The following is a 12,975-nucleotide window of genomic DNA, read 5'->3' on the forward strand; positions in this document are numbered from 1 at the left end:
TGGCACCATTCCTGACTGACAGTTTCTCAAGTCTTTCCTACCCTTTTTTGATGTTTTATGAAATTCATTTCATAAAACTAGAGAGCTTACACAAAGCCCAAGGTTTGGCATCTCCTTCCCTGTAATGGGACATTGCAAACGGGCCCCAAGAACTTGACACTTTTTAAGCCTTTCAGTTCCACACAATACAATGTTTACTTTGAAGTTTTTCTTTTAATACCAAGGTGTGCGGGTAGCTTTTCTAATGGCTTAATGTTACCTTCTGTCCCTCAGATGGAATGTATCATAAATAAGATGTTTTCTTTTGTGAGTTGGGCTATAAACTGCACAGGGATAGAACTGTTCAATTGGAAACCATCCAAATTGTGACATCAAGCCTGAGTACAAACAAATGTTGACCTCTGTTTTGGTTCTAAAATGTTGCTCCCTTTCTTCACAGCCAATAAGGCAATATTTTCATTTCCTTCAGTAACCCATGATAGATTTCAGTGAGAAAAAGTAATTTTGCAGGCAAGGAATTGAAGAAAATGGGAGGTCCTGTCCATTAACTCATTTTAAGTTCAGGATAAAAGAAAACTGTGGCTTTAAGAAGAAATAGAGAAATTGGACCAAACTCTTTCCAGGTTTTAACTTTTAAAAAGTCCCACTTTCTGCTGATTCAGTCGAATAAAGCTTTTTGCACTTTGCCTTTTACTCCTTTCAGTTCATGATTTTTTTTCTTAACTGTCACTTTATTCACACTGACCACTTACATTTCATATTTTGAAACAATCACCGACTTTTAGTACAAAAAAATGCTATCAGATATACCATCACTATCTTGAATAATAAAAAAAGTCTTGTAATTTTGTTACAAGTCTAAATTTTTTTCCTGTTTACTTACCTTAGAGAACTTATAAACATAAAATTTTCCATGGAATACAGTTCAAATCTGATAAACTTTGCTATTTGTTTTGTATTCATGACAATCAGCTTATTTTATCTTAACTTGCCACTTGCTTTTGGTTTCCGAATCCCCTTAAATTATTTTTTATATCTAATAGCCCTGTCAATCTCTTAAAGATTTCTCATAAATTGTTAATAATTCCCCTTAGGCTTCAGGTTTTTTCCTAGCAATCATAGGCTGGAATTAAGTCATGAAATCCTTTGTTAATTCAATAAGGGATATTTTTAGTAGAAAATGAGAGATCCCGAAAGTGCCATGAAAAGTTACATTTAGATTTAATATCAATAGCTGCAATGACAGAATTCTGAATCCATAGAAGAATTTTCCTAACGTGTTCCCTAGTGTATTAAGGCAGGTGCCTAGAGAAGGCAGAGTAAGTTCTGAAGAACAACATGAATTGGCACAAGGTTGATGCATTTTTTTTCTCCACTTTGTAGTGAGATTATTTTTTTATTTTTGTTTTTAAACTTCCTTGTTAATTTTTTCACATTATATACATTTCTCCCCTCAGATGCAATCACCCCAGTTTCCCCACCAGCAAAGTGCCCACAGTCCTCCACTATACTCCACTGTACTCTCCTCCCCCCGACCCTGTTTTCTACACTGCCACCTCTCCCCACTCCCCCACCAGTATCTCAAATGCATGGTCTGCTTTCAAGGGTCAGTCTTACAGTTTATCTTCCCCCAATCCTTTGTTTAGTTTCTCCAGAGTCCACATATGAGCAAAAGCATCTGGTATTTATCTTTCTCCTGGCTCACTTTACTTAGAATAGTACCTTCCTGTTCCATCTATGGTGCTGCAAATGGCATGAGAATCTTTTTTGATCACTGAGTAATATTCCATTTTGTATATGTACATCTACTTGATCCACTCATCTGTTCTGGGGCACTTAGAAAATACAAACAATACCCTGGCCAGGGTGTGGTCAAAAGGGAACCCTATGACACTTTGGTAGGAATGTAGACTGGTCCAGACCCTATGGAAAGAAGTGTGGAGACACTCAAAAGACTAAAATTTGATTTTTCATATGACCTGGCAATTCCACACATGGGTATCTATCCAAAGAACACAGAAATACTAATTTAAAAAAAAAAAAAAACAACCCTGCACATCTATGTTTATAGCAGCTCTATTTTCAATAGGGGAGATTGACTTTAGATTCACAACTCTAATTCCTAAAGGTTCATTGTCTTTAGTAACTTCTCTTATTTTGTCTATTTTAAAGTTAATGCTTTTACTTCCCTTCTGAGTTTTTTTCCTTTGGATCTAAGCTTTAAAAAAAAATGTAACCTTTTACACTTAAGGAATACAGTGGCATCATCGCTCAAAAATTCATGGGTTGTCAGACTATAAATTATAACTCAATTAAGAAAAGCAAATAAGGGCCTCCCTGGTGGTGCAGAGGGTTGAGCACCGCGCTGTGAAGCTGTCCACAGCCTCTTCAGTGGGGGTTCGATTCCCAGCCCGCCAGGGAGAAGCCCACATGGCACAGCAGACCTATCCTTCCGCGCCTGCTGCTCCCCTCAGCAGTGTCTTTGGTCCTTCTGCCTGGTCTGCTCCCTGTCTCTGTCTCTGGTGAATCCTCTCACCCTCCCACGCCTCTGGCCTGTACCCCAGCTCTTGCACAAAAATAAATAAATCTTAAAAAAAAAAAGAAAAGCAAATAAAAAGTTTAAATGAGAAACTGCAAAATTCAAACACATGACTCTAACAAGTGCAAGAGTATGCTAACAAAACTGTGATGCTTGGACCATGAACTTATAGTAGCTGATTGAATTACATTGCTCATAAATATTATTTTTCCATTAATGTTATAAAACTATAATAAAATTTTTAAAAATTACTTTAATTCTTCTTTAAGGGTATCTTCTTCTTTCCCCCTCATTTATTAGGAAATACTGAAAACATGAAGTGTATTTTTCTTTAAATTTACCAGATAAAAAGACATATTTCATTTAGTAAACCAGTATGGAGGACTTTAAGTTCCCAAGACATATATTGACTTAGACATACACAAAAATAAATAAAATAAGAATGAAAATACTGGTGTTCCCCCACTCACACGGCAGAGAGAAAGAGCAGGGTATGAGATAGACACAGATGAAAGAAAGCACTGCTGCTACCAGTAACCTCTTTTCATTAATATCTTTGAAAATAAAATTTGAATGCATTGCCTTTCCAAATTATGTTCTGACACAGCATGTATAAAAACAGTGTAAAAATTGGGCCTCCCTGGTGGCTCAACGGGTTAAGTCACTGCACTGTGAAGCTATCCACAGCCACTGCAGCACCACAACAAGTTCGATCCCCAGCCAGGGAGCTAACCCACTAGGTGCAACAGACCTCTTCTCTCCCGCCTGATGCTCCCCTCAGCAGTGTATTTCAGTAGATCTGCCTGTTCTGCTCCCCACTCTGTCTCTGGTGAATCCTCTCACCCCCTGCACCTCTGGCCTGTACCCCAGCTCCTGAATGCATAAATAAATAAATATTTAAAATAAATAAATCTTTAAAAATACATGAAAATTTTGAATTACTTAGGTTGTATTTTCTTCTCCTTTTAAGTGGAGCCTACACTGTTATCAAAAGTGATTCATTCATAGTGACATTTGCATACCCTTAGTGTTCAGATTTTTGGGTTCTTGTTTTTCATTTGGTTTGAATACACATATATTTGCTCTGCTATTATAGTCACACTGTCATAGATAAATTGGGATTATTTGGCCCTGAAGAAGACCAAGCAAAAGAGAACTGAAGTGAGATGGTAGAGCCAGAACTTTTTGTATATGTTTTAACTGATGAGAGTGCTGTAAATCAGTTGTCAAGAAATATGCTACATCTTATTTTATATTTAACTATACCTGCTATTTCCAAAATATCACAACTTCCTTACATAAAGAAACACAACTATGACTTGCCAACCTCTGGGAAATATTTAAACTTTTCATAGTCTGGAACATGATGGTAGTTTGCAACCCACCAAGAACCAAATTAAATGCTTTCTTTGCATTTTAGGAAGCTCCTGTCAGATTAATTTCCATATGTAAAATATTAATTCCTCACTTTGTTTCTCTAGTTTGACTTCAGTCTCTCCAATTTTTTTTTGATAAAATATTTCTAATCTTTCTCTCCCAGATTACTTATAATAGGCCATCTTCTATATGTGAAATATCAGTATGCTCCTCAAATCAGTAACAGCTAGGTGAGATTCATAACTTACCTAATTTTGTATTGTCCATTATGGTTTTGCATTAACCAGGCAGGCTAGAAAAAAGATTGAGAAATACACAATGAATTAAAAATTAGACAAACCAGGACAATAGCTTAAATTATTTACTGTACCTTGTTTTTTACCTTTCCCAACTAAATTCTCAGTCCTTTATCCAAAACTCTTGAACCAGATGGGTTTCAGAAGACAGTCTTTTATTTTCAAATTTGGAAAGTACTATGATGCATTCATTACATATTTGTGAATATTTACACTGAGTTCTAAGACAACACTTTGTATCAAGCACACTAATAAAACTGCAACAAAAAATGGTCAAATAATCACACTAAATAGAGTAGAGCCTATAAATAGCCACACAATTGCTTGGGTCAGGTTTTTCTGCCAAACGAGCTAATTTTTTGGCTTTCAGTGCTTTTGGATAATCCACCATATAATGCATAATAAATGGTAGATCCATAATTGTTTTTACCAGTAGATATTCTGATGTGTTTTTTTTTTTTCCATGATAGCTGCAAATATTAACACAACCTTACTGGGGAAAGATTGTTGGTTTGATTCCATAATGTTTATTTACTGAAATCTTGTTTGAATTGACAGTATTTACTCAGAAAAATAAGATATTTTTTATATGCCTTTAAGGGGTGTAAGGGCAGGACTGGACCACTGAGCAGGTTTTCTGATCCAGCAGACCGTGTAAAGGAGGAGTCAGAGTCCTCAGTGGTTTTTTGCAGGTCTTTTATTGGGGTTCACCAGGCATATGGCAGGCAGGGGTGCTGGCTGGGGGGCCGGGAGGCTGGCAGGCCTCCCAGCCCCCACCAAGTCTTCACTCTATCTGGGCTCTCTGGTGTTCGTTCTGCTGCTTCTCGTCTTCTCTTTCGGCTTTGGCTTCGGCTTCTCCTGGCGTCCCCATGACGCCGCCCTTAAAAGTACAGTCTTAGCGCAGGTGTATCCACTCCAGGTGCCCGCCATCAGGCATGCATTCAGGATCACAGGGTTCCCCCATCTATCCTGATGGAGGGAGGGCAGAAAAGCCTGATATTTTTCTTTACCCTACAAGGGGCTTAAAGATTAAAAATGCCCAATCAGCTCTTCTCCACTTCTACTGAAGATACATCTAATTGGAATAGCATAGAGTTTCAGGAGTTTGGACTGAAAGAACATTTATGGCAACACTCAGATTTTTGCAATAGTAAGACATTAAAGGTAAGTGATCATAGAGGCTTAGAAAATAGTCCTTTTCCATAAAAAGAAAAGAAAAATACTGACAATATTTTATCAAATATAGTTACATTTCATTTATACTTGAGAAAGCCACCCATTTTTGTGCTACAGTGAATAACATTCTAAAACCATGCATATTGACAGTGACATATTCTTCGTTGTCACTTTATTACTACTGATTTTTTGCCTATTTCCTTAAATTACCATTACCTACCATTCAGAATGGATCTGCAACATGCCTTAAGTACAAAATGGTGGTTAGTGTAAATTTTCACTTACAAGTATCTACAATTATTGATTTTACATGTGGTTAAAATGTGTCACTTAAGAAAAATACATCTTGACAATAACAGAGTAATTACACAGTCATTGCTTCAATCTGGCTATATAAATCATTGCGATTTAACCTACAGTAGTAATAAAAATAAATGATATTGTTTTTGGTTCATTACTGCTGATCTAATAAAATGTAATGAATTAAGAAATTTCCTGTGTGAAAAAGACTCATAAAAATAACAATTTACTAATGGTATTGTCATACGCAATGTGAATGAATAAAGAAAAACTACGCATTTTAAAAAAATATTACTTTAAGAAAACTTCTTCATTTCTTTCATCGCCTGTCTTCTACTACAAATACATATTTTGATGGCATCCATAGAGATCATTACCAGGAACTATAGTCTTAAAGTAATTGCTTGTTTACATGAAAATTTTAATAAAAATTCCAGGAACTCACGAGTTTCTGGGTAACCGATACGAATACAAAGAGAAAGATATATTCCATCTTCTGGGAATACTTATTTGCTAAGAACTAACACTTGATAATAAACCAATGTTCAGAAAGACACAAACTTCCCCTTTTTCATTTGTTATTATAGAAGAGTCTCTCCAACTTTCTTATTGTTTTATTCATTTCAAGACTATTATGTCTCCCACTTTATTACTAATCCCTCCTTGATAACTCCTACCTCCTGTCTACTTTTCTACATGTACCTGAACTGTTAATGCAGGAATGAATACTGTTTCTTTTCACAACAGAAATTAAAAAAAAATGAAATCTATTATTTATGTATGACTTCTAACTTTAAAACATAATTGCCTGAATATCAGTAAATACAGTTAATACCCTATTTGCATCATTATATTCCTTGACAATAGTCTTTTTTTATTATTAAAGTGATGTTAACTGTGGAAAGAGGAAATAAAAATGACTCAAAATTACATTACTTGGTAATAAACACTCTTAAATTTTGGCATATTCCTACTCTTCCATGCTACATGTGTAATAGATAATACTATTGGTCCCTTTATTAACTATCTTTCCTTTATAATGTTAAGTACCTGTTCCACCAGATTGACAGACAAACTTGATCTTGATTCTTCCACAGGGTTTTGTCATGTTGCTGGGTCATATATATCATTAAAATGGCAAAGGTCCCATTGGTTGTTCAGTTATTGACCAGCATACTGCTGAAGAAAAGTCACGACCAATTTAATGGTTGGTGTGATCATTGAATAAGTCAGGAAGAGTGAGAATTATGTCAAATAACACACACATGTCTTAAACCATTTATTTCTGACTGAAAGCAAAGGTGGAATAAGCATTTAACAATAACTTGAAAGGGACCAAAAATTTCCCAACGACTGTGTTTCTCCTTGAAGGGATTATCATATAACCTATGCTCTCTGGCCTACAGTTTTAAGTATTTTTGTTTTGTTTTGTTTTGTTTTTTGTTTTTAAGATTTATTCATGCATACAAGAACCGGGATACAGGCCAGATGTGCAGGAGGGTGAGAGGATTCACCAGAGACAGAGCGGGGAACAGAACAGGCAGACGGACCAAAATACACTGCTGAGGGGAGCAGCTCCCTGATTGGTGGGATTGAACCGGTGCTGCAGAGGCTGCGGACAGCTTCACAGCTCTGCGCTCAAACCGCTGTGCCACCAGGGAGGTCCTTAAGTATGGGTTTCTTAAGACATGAAAACTTAAAGACACATGTAATCTGAATGAGAATAGTTTTTTTTTTTAATAAAACTAATTGACAGGTAATGTTCTATAATTGTCTAAAACTTTTTCAGTTTAGTATCATATCACCTGTGTATAACTCAATTAACAAAATCTGTTTTTAGAGACTCACCTTTATTTAATCTTTCCAAGTCATCAGTTTTGTTTTTTTGCAGAATAACACATTCTCTTCACACTCCAGTTATATATAAAATTCAACAATTTTAAAAATTACAACATTAAGTTCAAATGACTGAAAGAGGTCTAAAACAGTTATGTGACTCACTCTTGCTAACCAATCAGTTCAAAGGCTAAGAGTAGAAATAGATTAATGCTCAGCGAAATAAGCCAAAAAGAAAAAGAAAAATACCGGATGGTCTCACTCATAGCAGGAATCTAGAAAACTTAAATAAGGGATCAGGAAAATGAATAACTATAAGAAAGTGAAAATCAAAATCAACAAAAATCTATGAACCAGAGACACTTTTTGGGGGGTGGGGGCCGGGAGGGGAGGGATTGGGGTCAGAATGGGGCATGTGCAGTTGTATGGGGGAATATAAAAATAAAATTTATTATTTAAAAAAAAAAAATCTCAAGTATTCCATGTCGTGTAATTCAGTGACAAATTTTAAGGAGGGAATGGCAATATCGGGTTAATCCAGTGAGTGAGTAAAATCAGTTACCTAACAAAATTTTGTCTAATTCTGATTAGTTGTCATTATTTTAAGAGAATTTTGTTTCTTATCTAGTAATATATACATAAACCATAGGGAACAATCATTTTCAGAAACCCTATTTCTACTAATTTTAGATTTTTTAAAACAGCAGTGCCAAATTCCATTATAACTGTTCCACAACTTTCAAAATTTTCAGTAACAAAACACCTTGTAAGATAATTTAAGAGGTTCAATTACTGAAGCAAATGAAAAATATACTTTAAAATATTCTTAAAGCATATTTTGAAATTACCCTTGACAAAACACAATTTCTACAGCTACTATTATGGACAGGGGACTCCAACCCAGACATTATTTTATAAATCTATTATAATTTGATAAGTAAAGGCCTCAATTTCTTTTCAAATTCCATTTCTTTAATTATTTGCAAGATAAACACTGAAATATATTTAATAGTGTTAAGTATTGTATTCATATTTATTTCATATTATTCTACTGCAGTTATTATTTTTTTATTGATTTGTACATGATCTGGTACAGTTGGAAGGTTAAAATCTGTCTACATTTTAAGAAAAATTTTTAGAAAACTGTGTTTTTTTCTTTTAACTTTGCCTAATGTTATTATTAATGTTCAGAGGTATTTTGTTTTATGTATCTTAATCCATCAGTTTTTCCAAAATTTGTTGCATTTTTAAATCCCAATAGATTTTCAGCAGTGTGTGTTTATTTTTTAAAGATTTATTTATTTATGCATACAAGAGCTGGGGTACAGGCCATAGATGCAGGGGGTGAGAGGAATCACCAGAGACAGAGTGGGGAACAGAAGAGGCAGACAGACCAAAATACACTGCTGAGGGGAGCAGCAGGCAAGACAAGAGAGGTCTGCTGCGCCATGCGGGCATCTCCCTGACCAGCGAAATCAAATAGATATCCACATTTTCTTCTACTTTAATTGATTACATTATCAAAGTAATCTACTAAAACAACAAGGTAAGTAAGTTCGATGTTTTCTTTTTTTTTAAATAATAAATTTTATTTTTATATTCCCCATACAATTGCAAACCCCCATTCTGACCCCAATCCCTCCCCTCCCGGCTCCCACCCCCCAAAAAGTGTCTCTGGTTCATAGATTTTTGTTGATTTTGATTTTCACTTTCTTATAGTTATTCATTTTCCTGATCCCTTCTTTAAGTTTTCTAGATTCCTGCTATGAGTGAGACCATCCGGTATTTTTCTTTTACTTTTTGGCTTATTTCGCTGAGCATGATCCCTTCCAGCGCCATCCATGTTGATGCAAATTGCATGTGTTTATCTTTTTTGAATGCTGAGTAATATTCCATGGTATATATGTACCACATCTTCTTGATCCAGTCATCTATTTTTGGGCATTTGGGTTGTTTCCAAAGCTTAGCTATTGTAAACAGTGCTGCTATAAATTTAGGGGTGCAGGTGCTCTTTGGAATTGATGTTTCTGTGTCCTTTGGGTAAATACCTAGGAGTGGAATTGCTGGATCATATGGAAGCTCTATGTTTAGTAGCTCAAGAAATCTCCACACAGCACTCCATAGTGGTTGGACCAGTTTGCACTCCCACCAACAGTGCAGAGAGTTCCTTTTTCTCCACACCCTCGCCAACATTTGTTGTTGCTAGTTTTTTTAATATGTGCCATTCTCACTGGTGTGAGATGGTATCTCATGGTAGTTTTGATTTGCATTTCCCTGATTACAAGTGATGTTGAACATTTTTCCATATGCCTATTGGCCATTTGCATTTCCTCTTCAGAGAAGTTTCTTTTTAGCTCATCTGCCCATTTTTTGACTGGATTATTTTCTTTGTTGTTGTTGAGTCTCATCAGCTCTTTGCAGATTTTTGTGATCAGTCCTTTATCATTAGTGTTGGGTGCAAAAATGTTCTCCCAGTTGGTGGAGATTCTCTTTGTTTTAGTTATTGTCTCTTTTGCTGTGCAGAAGCTCTTTAATTTGATGAAGTCCCAGCTGTTTATCTTTGCCTTCACTATCACTGCTTTGGGTGATGTGTCTGTAATGATGTCTTTGATGTGCAAATCACAGTGTTTCGCCTATATTTCCTTCTATATATTTTATGGTTTCAGGTCTTATGTCTAGTTCTTTAATCCATTTTGAGTTGATTTTTGTGTATGGTGTGAGGTAGTAGTCAAGCTTCATTCTTTTGCATGTAGCAACGCAGTTTTCCCAGCACCATTTATTGAACAAACTTTCTTTGCTCCAATGCATAGTCTTTGCTCCTTTGTCAAAGATTAGTTGACCATAAATCTGGGGGTTTATTTCTGGATTTTCTATTCGATTCCATTGGTCTGTATCTCTGTTCTTGTTCCAATACCAGGCAGTTTTGATGATTATGGCATTGTAGTATAGTTTGAAGTCTGGGAGTGTGATGCCTCCATTCCCTTCTTTTTTTTTTTCAATAATAAATTTTATTTTTATATTCCTCATACAAATTCAACCCCCCCATTTTGACCCCAATCCCTCCCCTCCCACCGCCCACCCCCCCAAAAGTGTCTCTGGTTCATAGATTTTTGTTGATTTTGATTTTCACTTTCTTATAGTTATTCATTTTCCTGGTCCCTTATTTAAGTTTTCTAGATTCCTGCTATGAGTGAGACCATCCGGTATTTTTCTTTTTCTTTCTGGCTTATTTCGCTGAGCATGATCCCTTCTAGCGCCATCCATGTTGCTGCAAATTGCATGTGTTTATCTTTTTTGACTGCTGAGTAATATTCCATGGTATATATGTACCACATCTTCTTGATCCAGTCATCTATTTTTGGGCATTTGGGTTGTTTCCAAAGCTTAGCTATTGTAAACAGTGCTGCTATAAATTTAGGGGTGCAGGTGCTCTTTGGAATTGATGTTTCTGTGTCCTTTGGGTAAATACCTAGGAGTGGAATTGCTGGATCATATGGAAGCTCTATGTTTAGTAGCTCAAGAAATCTCCACACAGCACTCCATAGTGGTTGGACCAGTTTGCACTCCCACCAACAGTGCAGAGAGTTCCTTTTTCTCCACACCCTCGCCAACATTTGTTGTTGCTAGTTTTTTTAATATGTGCCATTCTCACTGGTGTGAGATGGTATCTCATGGTAGTTTTGATTTGCATTTCCCTGATTACAAGTGATGTTGAACATTTTTCCATATGCCTGTTGGCCATTTGCATTTCCTCTTCAGAGAAGTTTCTTTTTAGCTCATCTGCCCATTTTTTGACTGGATTATTTTCTTTGTTGTTGTTGAGTCTCATCAGCTCTTTGCAGATTTTTGTGATCAATCTTTTATCATTAGTGTTGTGTGCAAAAATGTTCTCCCAGTTGGTGGGGTTTCTTTTTGTTTTTGTTATTTTCTCTTTTGCTGTGCTGAAGCTCTTTAATTTGATGTAGTCCCAGCTGTTGATCTTTGCCTTTACTATCACTGCTTTGGGTGATGTGTCTGTAAAGATGTCTTTGATGTGCATATCCCGTAGTGTTTCGCCTATATTTCCTTCTATGTATTTTATGGTTTCAGGTTTTATGTCTAGTTCTTTAATCCATTTTGAATTGTTTTTTGTATATGGTGTGAGGTAGTAGTCAAGCTTCATTCTTTTGCATGTAGCAACCCAGTTTTCCCAGCACCATTTATTGAACAGACTTTCTTTGCTCCAATGCATAGTCTTTGTTCCTTTGTCAAATATTAGTTGACCATACATCTGTGGGTTTATTTTTGGATTTTCTATTTGATTCCATTGGTCTGTGTGTCTGTTCTTGTTCCAATACCATGCAGTTTTGATGATTATGGCTTTGTAGTATAGCCTGAAATCTGGAGTGTGATGCCTCCATTCCCTTCTTTTTTTTTTTCAGGAGAGCTTTGGCTATTCGGGGTTTTTGGTGATTCCATATGAATTTCATCAATAATTGTTCTATTTCTTTGAAGAATAACATTGAAATTTTTATTGGAATAGCATTGAATGGGTATATTGCTTTTGGTAGGATGGCCATTTTAATAATGTTTATTCTTCCAATCCATGAGCAGGGGATGTCTTTCCATTTCTTTGTATCTTCTTCTATTTCTTTTAACAGTGTTTTATAATTTTCTTTGTAAAGGTCTTTTACCTCTTTTGTTAGATTTATTCCCAAGTATTTGATTTTTTTTGTTTCGATAATAAAGGGGATTGTTTTTTTCATTTCTTCTTCTTCAGATTTATTGTTAGTGTATAGGAAGGCTTCTGACTTTTGCATGTTGATTTTGTATCCTGCCACTTTGCTGAACTGATTGATGAGTTCAATTAGGTTTCTATGGAGTTTTTGGGGTTCTCTATGTATATTATCATATCATCTGCAAATAGTGATAGTTTGACTTCTTCTTTTCCTATTTGGATTCCTTGTATGTCTTTCTCTTGTCTTATTGCTCTGGCTAGGACTTCCAGTATTATATTGAAAAGCAGTGGTGAGAGTGGACATCCTTGTTTTGTTCCAGATCTTAATGAAAATGCTTTCAGCTTTTCACCATTGAGAATGATACTGGCTGTTGGCTTGTCATAGATGGCCTTTATGATGTTGAGGTATGTTCCTTGTATCTCAAGAATTTCAAGGGCTTTTATCATGAATGGGTGTTGCACTTTGTCGAAAGCTTTCTCGGAATCTATTGATATTATCATATGGTTTTTATATTTCTTTTTGTTGATGTGTTGGATAACGTTGATTGATTTTCGGATGTTGAACCATCCTTGTGTCCCTGGAATGAATCCTACTTGGTCGTGGTGAATTATCTTATGGATACACTGTTGGATTCTGATAGCTAAAATTTTATTGAGGATTTTTGCATCAGTGTTCATTAGGGAGATTGGCCTATAGTTTTCTTTTTTTGTGTTGTCCTTGTTCGGTTTTGGTA

This window comes from Talpa europaea (assembly GCF_964194135.1).
Source record: "Talpa europaea genome assembly, chromosome: 1".
Lineage (NCBI taxonomy): Eukaryota > Metazoa > Chordata > Mammalia > Eulipotyphla > Talpidae > Talpa > Talpa europaea.